This window comes from Dermacentor variabilis, chromosome 2 (genome assembly GCF_050947875.1).
Source record: "Dermacentor variabilis isolate Ectoservices chromosome 2, ASM5094787v1, whole genome shotgun sequence".
In the NCBI taxonomy this organism is placed as follows: domain Eukaryota; kingdom Metazoa; phylum Arthropoda; class Arachnida; order Ixodida; family Ixodidae; genus Dermacentor; species Dermacentor variabilis.
In genome coordinates, this window is record NC_134569.1 from 194,061,582 (window position 1) to 194,074,125 (window position 12,544).

Consider the following 12,544-nt stretch of genomic DNA (forward strand, 5'->3'; position numbering starts at 1 on the left):
CACGGCCACTAATAGTAAAATTTGAAACATACAAATGTAAGGACTTAGTCCTTTCCAAGCGCCAAGTTTTAAGGGATGAAAAAAAGATATCCGTAAGCGAAGATTACTGCCCAGCAACAAGACACTGCCGCAAGAAGCTGATCGAATTTGGAAAAAACACAAAAAAGTCATTCAAGTTGCATTACAATAAATTGATTATCGGTGGAAAAACGTATGTTTACAATGAAGCTCATAATACTGTAACTAAAATACAAGCTTTCCATAGCACACAGAACGACCTCAGCCCTCGTACTCTTAGCTCTGGACGCGAATTCCCATTAAAAGAAACATAGCGAAACGAACGGGGAGGCAGTTCTCAGCTGCGTTCTTGCTCAGTGCTTTTTTCGAACATGCGTAGTCTTATGCCCAAGAGGGACGAACTGTGTGCCATTATTGATGACTGTGACGCTGACATCATTGCGTTAACTGAAACCTGGCTGTCATCTAGGGTAGCCAACTCTGAGTTGTTTTTTTGCAGAAATAAATACGCAGTTTTTCGGAGCGATCGCACCGGTAAAGTAGGCGGTGGTGTGCTTCTTGCAATCAGTGACCGATTTGTGGGGTTTTGTGTGCCGGTTGTTTCAGATTTAGAAATCATCTGGTGCTGCCTTACTATAAAATTTAAAAAACTACTAATAGGGGTTTGTTACCGATCACCCTCAAGTCCTTTGTCCTTTTGCAATGACCTGTATGACAACTTGAACCAGATAACAATACGCTATCCTGGAGTGCCAATATATCTAATGGGCGATTTTAATTTTCCAAACATCGTATGGTCCCACATCAGTCCGTTTTCTGAGCCCTCATCTACTGAATGTAATGAGTTCATTACACTTTGCTCTGACTTCGGTTTTTCACAAATGGTCACCTCACAAACGCGAATAACTCGGCACTCAACCTCATTACTTGATCTGGTGCTCACATCCTCACCCGACAACGTCTCATCGATAACTCACTTACCTGGTCTCAGTGATCACGACATTTTGCATTTCACGCTTACATTGCCCCAGCAGTATCAATGCAAACAACTAAAGACAATTAGAAACTTCAAAAGAGCCAATTTTTCGGCCATAAACTCAAGCCTATGTTCATTTCTTATCGACTTCTTACCGCAGTTTTTTGAACGATCAGTTGAAAGAAATTGGTGTATGTTCAAGAATAAAATATTAGAATTAGTCCGTCAGCATGTTCCACTCAAGCGCGTTTATTCTCATAATCAAGCCCCTTGGTATAACAGGTTTCTTAATATGCTCTCAAATAGGAAAAGACGCCTTTTTCGCACCGCTAAACGGACGAAAAAGCCTGCACATTGGCTTACATATAAAAACGCTGCCTCTAACTACTCAATTACAGCTAAAAATACTAAGCACACATTTTTTAGCAAAACCCTGCCATTATTACTAAAAACCAATCCAAAGCGCTTTTGGAGCGTAGTAAAATGCAAACGTGGAAATAAGATTGCATTAATACAGTCTGGTAGTCAGGTTTCCAGCTATCTTTGCGCAGACGTCTTGAACAGCGCGTTTGTGCAATCATTTTCCTCTCCCGCACCTAACAACGAATGTCAAGTCCTACAGGGCTGTAACTTTCCTCCTATGGACCCTATTATATTTGATGCAACAGGAATAAAAAAAATAATCGAAAATTTGAAAATTACTTCCTCCTGTGGTGTCGATGAAATCAACACCAAATTTTTAATTAGCACAGTTGAATATTCGTCTATCATATTGCAATATCTATTCTCGCAATCGTATAACTCTGGCATGCTTCCGCTACATTGGAAAACAGGAAAAATCATTCCCATACACAAATCATCCAGTCATCATCCCTTTAATTATAGACCAATTTCTCTTACCTCAGTACCTTGTAAAATTATGGAACATGTAATCTACACGCACCTCATTAACTTCCTTGACGACAATAATTTCTTTACTCCTCACCAGCATGGGTTTAGAAATAAACTTCTCTTGCGAAACATAGCTTCTCACATTTACAAACGATTTACACTCTAGCCTTGACGCAGGCTTCACGACGGACTGTATTTTTTTGGACTTCGCTAAGGCATTTGACAAGGTGTGTCATGCTCTACTCTTACACAAACTAAGCATTTTAAACATGGACCCTACACTACTTAAGTGGATCTGTAGCTTTCTTACATCGCGCGTTCAGTTTGTTTCTGCTAATGAATGTACTTCCTCTCTAGCCCCTGTCGGCTCAGGCGTCCCTCAAGGATCTGTCCTGGGCCCACTTTTGTTCCTTATATACATTAATGACTTACCTATTAATATTTCATCAAAGATATGTTTATTTGCAGACGATTGTGTGATATATCGCAAAATTTTCAATAACTGCGATGTAACAGCTCTACAAACCGACTTAAATAAAATAACTGATTGGTGCAGCACGTGGAAAATGCAACCTAACATTAAGAAGTGCAAAACTATGAAGGTTTCTCGTACTAACTCTGGTTCTCCAAATTATTCTCTCACTAATATATCACTTGAATGTGTCACCTCGTATCGTTATTTAGGAGTGACCATAACTAACAATTTGTCTTGGAAAACGCATATTGATATCATAGTGTCCAAAGCTAACCGCACTTTAGGGTACCTGCGCCGAAATTTTTCTCGTGCACCATCATCATTAAAACAAGTACTATATACCACTTACGTTCGCTCGCAACTTGAGTATGCTTCATCAATATGGGATCCCTGGCATTCAACACTAATACATACGCTGGAAGCTATACAAAACCGTTCAGCCCGTTTCATTTTAAATAACTTCAATCGGACAGCAAGCGTAACACACATGAAATCTTTATTAAACCTGCCTCTCTTATCGGACCGCCGAAAACGCTCGCGCATTTCTCTTTTTCACAAAATCTATTATCATAACACCTTTTTACACACTCTTTGGATCAGGCCAGCACCCTTCATTTCTTCTCGCCGTGATCATAATCAGAAAGTTAGCATATCTCATTTCAATACTATCATGAGCACAAATTAATTCTTACCAAAGACTAGCAAAGACTGGAACAGCTTATCCCCTTCATTAACAGGTATAATTAATCCACTTCTGTTTACAAACGCACTTGAAAACGAACTTTTGTAATATACTTACCATTTGTCTTGCCTATGTATATGTACCTTTCTTTATTGCAGCGTTTTCATCAGTTTTCATCAGCATCACGATCAAAAAGTTAACAATGCCTTTTGTAAATCTACTGTGCATATTATGTTTTTTTTAATCTCTTTACCATTGTGTACGTCACATTTGTATTTGTATCTTTTGTACCTCTGTTTATTATCATCGGATGTCAACTCAAAATATGGAATTATTACTGCTATTTATTTTTTTACCGATGTTTACTTTGTATTTTCTTAGCCCTTCCCCTCTATAATGTACTATGTACCTATAGGGTAAAATGAATGAAATGAAATGAAAATCATAAAGGGCGTTCTGCAGGCATTTTGCCAGGACGACCCCCGTGAGGAACGGCGTATCTAGAACGACGATCGCCTCCACCACGTAATGTGCAGTCCGGTCCAACAAGAAAACTGGACTTTTAGTTCCCGTAAACTTCTCTTTTCGAACAAATCTTACTCGTACAACGACAGTCTTGCAGCCGGTATCTCGAAGTACTGTTGCAGCCTTGACCTCGAGGAATCTTTTTGCTACTGGCAAAGTACCGACTTCAGACATGGTCGAAGTACGTGTCGACATGGTATTCATGACTGGGATCGTTTCCCCACTTTCAAGCACGACGTATCCGTCTTCTGGTACACCAGTCTCTCTTCTTCGCTTCTTCGGTCGAAAACATGTATGACGTTTGTCGCTTTTCTTGTGTCTTTCCTATTTTGCCAGACGAACCCATCATGTCACTTGACTAGCCAGTTGTGCGCTGGTTACTTCTCGCCCGAGATCAACACTCGGATGCACGATGACTCTCTGGTTACAAAAGAACCATTTAATGTGACGTCTAGGTGGTCTCTTCGTGAGCTCTGCCTTACGACCTATCTCTGCTGCGTTGTCCTTATACAACTTGTCCTTGCCCAGACTGCAAAGGTCTTGGGCCTCTAAGAAGCAGTCAGCGTTTTGAGCCAGGATGCCTAGTTTCTTGCAACTTTTCTCTTTTAAAAATACCCGCAGTTAAAAGTTGAAGACAAGTGGACGCCATTTGCATCCCGGTCCCACGAAATGCTGGCCCTCCATTCCCCTCGAAAATTCCGAAGCGGCATGGCGCCGCGCTAATTCTATCTCGCCGCGCCGGCACCTCTTCACCACGCCGGAACCACCGATGCCACGCCGGCCTCCTTTTCTGTCGCCGCCGGTGCCACCGTGCCTACTCTGTCCATGCTCAATCCTACTTGCGACGTGAACAGTTCTAAGCCGGCAGCCCTATCTCAAGCGGCAACGTTCCTCCACTCCTCGCGCGCCACCGTGCATATTCTGGCAACATTCAACGCTCTGATAAACGCTGAGAATTCTGACTCGACAGCCGCGTGGCAGTCGGCGTTCGTCGCCGCAATGTCTACCAAGACTAAGCTCCATTATGTAAGCGGCGCCAAGAGCCTCGGACCCTTAACCGTGTCACAGCCCTCAGCATTTCAAAAGACGCGCTGTTCTGTTTAAAATGGCTTACCAACTTGCCCAAACGTCAGTTTTAACCAGCAGCGTTTGCCTTCCCCTCCACAGATGTCGCCATGGCTATTCCAACCACACTGCCACCTGTTGCAAAGAGTTGCAGCGAGACTTCTGCATCGCAGCCGACCACGCTTGTCGCAGCTGCTTCCACCGCATCGACCACTTCTGCCGTGCTGGATAGTGCAAATTCTATGTCCGCCAATGACCGTCCCAATGTTTTGAGCTGTGTTCCTATCGCCCCTACCTCCTTGACCACCGTGTATCCGGCTGACGACTCGTCGGTAGAGATGGATTTCACGACGTCCCCAGAAAACGACCATAATACGCCATCAATGGAAAGCGGCTGGAGCCCCGTCAGTACCAGCCGTAAACCAGCTTCCAACGCCTGCCATCGCACCGACCTCATCTCAGTTGGAGTCGAACTTCCGCCCGGTATCATCACTCCCAAGTTGCATCTTTACTACTTGTTCGCCGCCATCATCTCCACCGTCCATCTCTCCTCCAAAACCAGTGCAGGCAGCGCCCTTCAGGCCAAGCCAGGTAAGAGCATTTTATTTGTGATAACACACTCCCCTCTCACTGCCCACCTCCTACTCTCGCTCTCACGCATCTTCAGCTCCACAATTAGCTAATGGCCGTCAAAACATATGCCCCTAATCCTCCGATTTCATGCCTCGGCGTCATTCATAACGTCGTCGGTCACTTTACTCTTGCCCAGCACATAGTTACCTTAAATCATTCACGACTGATATTCTCGCTGCTAGTATGATGGGAATCAATGAATCAGTGCTCATAATCTTGGCTGGCACCGTCATACCCCACTTCGTACATTTTAAACGTGTCGCTTTTCGATGCCGCCCTCATGCACTCCCCGTGCACCCGTTGTTTTGCTCTTGGGGACCGTGCTCACCAATGCCCTCAGCACAGCGTTCCGGCCAAGTGCCGCCGCTGTTCTGCTTCTCTACCCGAAGATTCTACCACTCACGTGTGTGCCCAACCACGGAGCATTCATTGCCAAGTAAACACTCATCGCAGTCTCAACACAACCTGGCCCTTCCGTCTTGCTAAACAATGCGAGTGTGACAAAACCTCGTTTCTTCGGTGCACAGCTTTGCGCCAGTCCACGTAGCCCACCTCTTCCTCCGCCTCTTCTTTCGCTAATCATGCATTCCCTGCACCTAGGCATCCATCACCACCGGGCTCCTACGCCACTACAGTGAACGGGCCCTCCGTGCCAGCTACCTTTTTTTCTCCTACTATACCCTCCCCATCCCTGATTGACTAGAACCGCTCCTTCGATGTCCGGCTCACAATGCTGCAGCGCCACCATCGTGAACAGCAGCGCATGTCCCAAGATTCACAACAGTAAATCTACGCATTGACACCAACCCTCTAGACAACCACCTTCTCTCTTACATCCCAGCTTACCAAGCTAAATGGGCACCTTGCCACGTTCATCAGTCCGTCCTCTAACGCCCAGGTCGGCCCATTGGCTGACCTGGTAGAAACCAGCATCACCACTGCACACCACACTCGCGTGCTTCAGCTCGAAACTTCGTTTGCCCATATCCTCACCACCCACCAAGTCCAATCCAAGCAATTGGAATCATTCGCTTCTATGCTCGGCTCCCTCCTGAAGTCACTCCCCCCGCCCATAAAGAAGGAACGTGTCCCCGGAAACTCTTCCGTCTCTAACCTATCCTAGATGGCACGTGGAAAGGACCTCGAGATTCTGCAGTGGAACTGCCGAAACCATGGCCAAAATAAGACCCACCTCCACCAGCATCTCCTCACCCGCGCTTCCTGCTCCATTTTCCCCTTCTCCAGGATACGCGCAAGCCCGCAGCGTACCAGGTTACTGCGCCTAGCATGCTGTGATGACCCCGCCGCATGCGTCCATTTATGTACGCAGCGGCGTCCTCTTTGACCCGCTTGATGTCCCCTCCAGCCTCCATATATACATATATTTGGTGTGGTGTGTTACCAACCTCCTTGCCGCATCTAGTTAGCCTTAATGTCTTTCTACAATCCCCCTGTCACATCATTATTCACTGTCTTGGGCAAGTTACTTCATTCTCTTCCCTCCATGACCTATCTCCTCCTTGAGGGCGACTTTAACGCTCATCACGCGCTTTGGTGCTAGCCCCAGACCTTCAAGTAAAGCTGCCTTCTCTACTGTCTTGCCCAGAAACGCCACTTCACCCTTCTTAATATTCCTGGCTCCCCTACTCGAGCGGGCATTGTCTCACAGCGCTCCACGACATCCGACCTCTCTTTCTCTCGGGGCTCGCTTTCCTTTCCATGGCAGGTAACAGCTGAAACCCTTCTCAGCGACCATTTTCGCACTTTCGCATCAACAAGGAGAACGGGCTAGCTTCAAGACGGAATATTCTGCAATATATCTAGTCCATCCCATTGATAAGGCAATGAAGAAATATGCGGGGTACAGTCAACCTCTGTATATGACTTTCATTCTTGAGGAAAAGTTATTTCATTTGTGTGAGGTACAAGCAATCATCGAGACGTGGTGTAATAAATCAGTAAAAGGGGCATACGTAGATATCTCAGAAAATAGCTACAAAGTTGGCACATTTACCTTGATTCTGGATAATAAAATTAGAGAATTAACGATCAAGAAAGCAGTCTGACAAATAAACAAAATCTGTCCAATGTTATTCGCTCAACGCTTAGACGTATTCAATGTGTTAAGCATGGAAGGCTTAGGAGTGACGATCAACGGCCAATATCTCAATAACCTTCGGTTGGTAGATATCATTGACCTCTTCAGCAACGCTGTGGGCAAATTGTAACAAACGACTAAGGAACTTAACCGCAAGAGTGTGAGATTAAGTTTGGAGGTTATAATGCCGAATACAAATTATTTTTCAGCAGCCTGGCAAGGGAACAAGAAATCAGGATCACCGGTCAGTCTATAGAGTGCGTACAGAAGTATGTTTAACTAGCCAAATTACACACACAGGACTCTGATGATGAGATGGCAGTATGCAGAACAATAAGAATGTACTTAATAAGAATTGAAAGCTGCGTGAGTTGGTGTCTCATGTTAACATTTTGATTAGGACGGAACAATAAAAACAGCTTAGAGTGCATATAGCTGCCATTACCTTATCCACACTGAGCTCAGCACTGCCGTTGAAAAGGAAATTGTACAATCAATGCAGTCTACCGCAGGTACTATATGGGGTAGAAATATTCACGTAAGCAGGGAAGCTCCAGAACAGGGAAAGAAAGAAGACATGCAAAGAGCGCTGGAACAAAAAAAGATTAGGCCTAACGGTAAGAGACACGAAGAAAGCATTGTGGATCGGAGAGCAAACTGGGATAGGCTTATTGTAGAAGAAATAGGGGAATACCGTATGAGCCATTCCAATTCTGTGAAGGATGGATGAGCAGCAAAGCGGTTTAGCACATGACACAGCGGTGACACAGAATTTCCAGCAAATGTACGAACTCATTCGCCGTCATTTTTATATACGTTCGCGTGGAAGACTGGACTGCCACCCCGAGGAGCCGGAGGAAACTAGACACACGTGACAATGCAACGGGACTGCCACCACAGGAGAGCCGAGAGAAGGAAAAGTAGATACAAAGGCGCTTGGAACACCATCAAAAAGAGGGAGCTGCGAGAGCAGACATGGCCGACGCAGGTCAAAGTGTAGTATCGGTTCTTATCAGGTTAACGTCTGAAACGATTCACCTTGGGACTCAAGATATCAAACTCATTTTTGGAAGTTGGCAGAGTGCTTGGAGTGCGCTTCACCTCTGCCTCGGGTAGTCCCGGTATAGTACTATCTCCGGGATCGACCCATGGCTTCGGCACACGCAGTACAAAAATGCACGGAACCCTAGCCATAAAGAGCTTCGCTGTAAAGGTGAACTGTGTAGGCCATGTAATGCGCAGGGCAGATAACCGGCGGACCAGAGTAGTTCAAGAATCGAAGCCAATCAAAGCACAGCACAGTTGGTGCGAGGATGTGGCACACGTCAGTGTTCAGGTGACCGTGCGCTGCATCGTGTTCTGGTTCTAGTTAATTAACAGAGGCCGAGTCAAACTATAGCGCCACCGAGAAAGAATGTTTGGCAATAGTCTGGGCGCTTGCCAAGTTCCGCCCTTACTTATATGGCCGCACGTTTGATGTAGTTACGGATCATTGTGCATTATGATGGTTGTCTTCCTTGAAGGATCCGTCAGGTCGGCTTGCCCGCTGGGCTCTTCGACATCAAGAGTTTGACATCCGCGTTATATATCTTTCCGGACGCAAGCATGCCGATGCTGATGCACTGTCGCGGTCACCACTATCTACCGAAACTGCGTCCATATCCATTATAGACCACCCGTTGTCAGCTCTTGACGTCGCCACCATCTCCTCTGCACAGCGCCACGATCCCTGGATCGCTTCGCTTCTTGACGTTTTATCCGAGGAACCCACCCTTTCGACCACTCGAACACTGCGACGCCTAGCCTCGCACTTCAGCATCCGCGATGGCCTCTTGTACCGGCGCAACTACTCGCCAGATGGTAGGAAGTGGCTCCTAGTTATGCCCAGAACTCTGCGCTCTACAATCTGCGCGTCCTTTCACTCCGACCCGCAGTGTGCTCACGGCGGTGTCTTCAAGACCTATGAACGCTTACGCAAAAGGTACTACTGGCGCGGAATGTTTCGCTTTTTCCGCAAGTTCATTCGCGGCTGCCACGAGTGTCAGCGACGAAAAAAAAAACCAGCGCATCCTGCCGCCGGTTCATTACAGCCCCTTCCATGCCCAGACCGCCCATTCGAGCGCGTTGGAATTGCCCTTTATGGATCTTTACCTTTGACCACGGCGGGAAACCGATGGGCTATCATTGCTGTCGACCGCCTGACACGATACGCCGAAACCGCCGCTCTTCCCACGGCGACAGCACAGGACGTCGCCTCTTTCATCCTCCAGCGTTTTGTGCTTCGACACGGCCCTCCTCGCGAACTCCTGACCGTGGTCGCGTATTTCTCTCCGATGCAATTCAAGCACTTCTCCACCAGTGCAACAGTGTACATCGGACGTGTACTGCCTACCACCCTTAGACGAACGGTCTCACTGAGAGGTTTAATCGGACACTGAGCGACATGCTTGCGATACATGTTGCATCTGATCACTCAAACTGGGACCTGGTTCTTTCATTTGCGACATACGCGTACAACACCGCTACGCAAGTCACAACCGGGTCTTCCCCCCCCCCCCCTTCTTGGCCATGGCGGCCGCATTTCGATGGGGGCGAAATACGAAAACACCCGTGTACTTAGATTTAGGAGCGCGTTAAAGAACCCCAGGTGGTCAAAATTTCCCGAGTCCTCCACTACGGCGTGCCTCATAATCAGACAGTGGTTTTGGCGCGTAAAACCCCATACTTTAATTTTTTCCCCTTCTTCCTTATGTACGGTCGCCAGCCGACGCACACTATCGACACGTTGCTGCCATACGCGCCAGATGCCTCAGAGTGCACGCCCGTGTCGGAAGCCGCCCGTTACGCTGAATATTGCCGACAACTAGCCAAGCGCTTTACTACAGCCGACCAACAACGCTGGAAAAACGTTCGCGATGATGACCACTCTTCTGCCGCAACATTCGCTCCTGGAGCACTTGTGTGGCTGCTTGTACCACTCTGCACCCCTGGCTTGTCGTACAAACTACACCCAAATTATCACGGTGCCTACCGCGTCGTCGAGCGTACTTCGCCCGTAAACTACGTCATTAAACCTCTTACGCTGCAAGGCGACCGTCGTCGACGTGGACGTGATGTTGTTCACGTAGGCCGCCTCAAGCCGTACTTCGACCCTCTTGTCCCCACCTGTTAGATCGCCAGCATGGCTCCGCCTTTCTCGACGGGGGCAATTGTAATGAAGAAATGAAGGTAATAACCTCCCGATCATCATCAAGAGCGGAGGGCACGAGATCGGCGCTCGAACACCACCATCTTGTTCTCCCGACCTACTGTTCAGAGCTACCGCTTGTTTGTTGGACTCGTCCAATAAACCGCCCTACACTGTGTTCTTCAACGTCACTACCACGCGACAATATTCAATACCAACAATCAACATGCTGTTTAAGCGATGCTTCAGAGTTCGGCATCGGGGCTGTACTGTAAGAGTCGCAATCGAAAGGAAAGCCCTGTGGCTCACCAACAAGAAAAATTGTTGATGCATAAACAGAATTGCGCATTAACAAAACTTGAGTCATTGGGCATAATTGATGTGGTTGCAAAGAGCTGCTATTACAAGGACGGAATGATTTGATTGTCACACACTGACGATGCCCGCTTTTTAATATGTACAAACGCGAAAAAAAATTTAATTTTTCAGAACCTGGCTCATGCCTTTCGTTCTTCTCTTCTTGCTCCTTCGAAAAGAAAAACACATACATTCTGTAGGGGCATCTTCAACGTAAGGTCAGTCAAACGGAAATGTGGGGCTGCTGAAAAGCCAACTGCACACCACGCGACCGCCCCACGAGGAACCGCCAAGAAAGCTGCCCCCACGAGTATGAAAGCAGCTACGTCTAGTGAAACCTTGAGCTGGCATTTTCCACCATGACTGCCAATCATTTGAAGCAACACTTTGGTCTATGCTCTGAGATACCTGTTGATTCCCCTTTGAGCCGAACAAAGAATGTGCCACAAAAAAAAGAAGCAGAGCGCACTACGGGCTGGTGTGACAAAATTCGTGGCCAACTTCACCTCGCGGCACTCGCTGACCTCTACGAAAGTATCTCAGCGGCAAGATAACGTAAATGCTGGCCTCTTGAAACAAGCAGCGCTACTAGAATTAGATAGCACGTCTACCAGCTGGTACACGATGGGGAACTTGACGGAGAATAGAAAACCATTGACAGCTGTAGGTTTGATGATTTATTAACAGATGCATAGAAGAATTGAGAAGGCAGTTGGCATCATTCAAAAGCTTTGCCTAAACAGTTAAGCCGCAGTTCATGAATGAAACAGCGGAACTATACATTCTATTGAGCTTCCGAAATTGGAGATCAGCAAATTTTATGGGAAATGTTCAAGGCTGGCCCTCTTTTTCGGATCAGTACGAGTGTTCTGCGCAAAATAATGAGCATGTATCCAACGTAGACAAGTTTAACAGCTACATCCTTCGCAAGGCAGAAGATTGCATACTTGGCATTTCACTGAGCATTGTCAATCACGAAATTGCTGTAGATTTTCTCAAATAATGCTTTAGAAGTAATTAGGTTGCCGTCAAAGTTGAGAAGAGTCGACCGCTGCAGGTGAAAACTGGGGCTTCTGCAAATGACGTGATTCCTTTGCGACTTCTTCATAATCACGCAAGCAAGAACGTTCTAAGCCTTGGTGCTCTTCAGCACAATCACGACGCGTTGAGCGCATTGTCAATTATTGTAGAAAAATTGGTTACCCACGGAGACTGTGCCTCAGTTTTGCCCTCCCCCCAAAAAAAAACATCGAGAAGCGTCGACGCAAGTAGTGATTTTTTCGGAGTTTACCGGGATTTTGTAGAAGGAACAGCAGAGATGACGTTTTTAAAGTAGCTCATAAAGGTTGAACCTTTCAGAAAGAATTGAGGACAGAGCAAGTGGAAAGTGCTCAACACCATTTATTATTAGCTGCGAGGATAACTACAACTCGCGGACGTCGTACCGCAGCTTGCGTTCTTTAAGACTGACACGAATAGCCTTTTAGAAAGCAGGGCAGGGAGACTTCCCTACACGAGAAAAACAACTACTAGATGCTTTCAGCGCAGTAAAGCGCCATGTATATAACTGAACCAGAACGGAAAACGGTATTGAACCTCAATTTTCGGTGCAACTGACCCCAAAGACTAACCGATAT

The 12,544-nt window shown here is 46.7% G+C and overlaps 1 pseudogene; it reads left to right on the forward strand.

The window, feature by feature from the left end:
• Positions 1-8,338: 8,338 nt before the first annotated feature.
• Positions 8,339-8,518, forward strand: LOC142573505 (U2 spliceosomal RNA; annotated as a pseudogene).
• Positions 8,519-12,544: the final 4,026 nt, after the last annotated feature.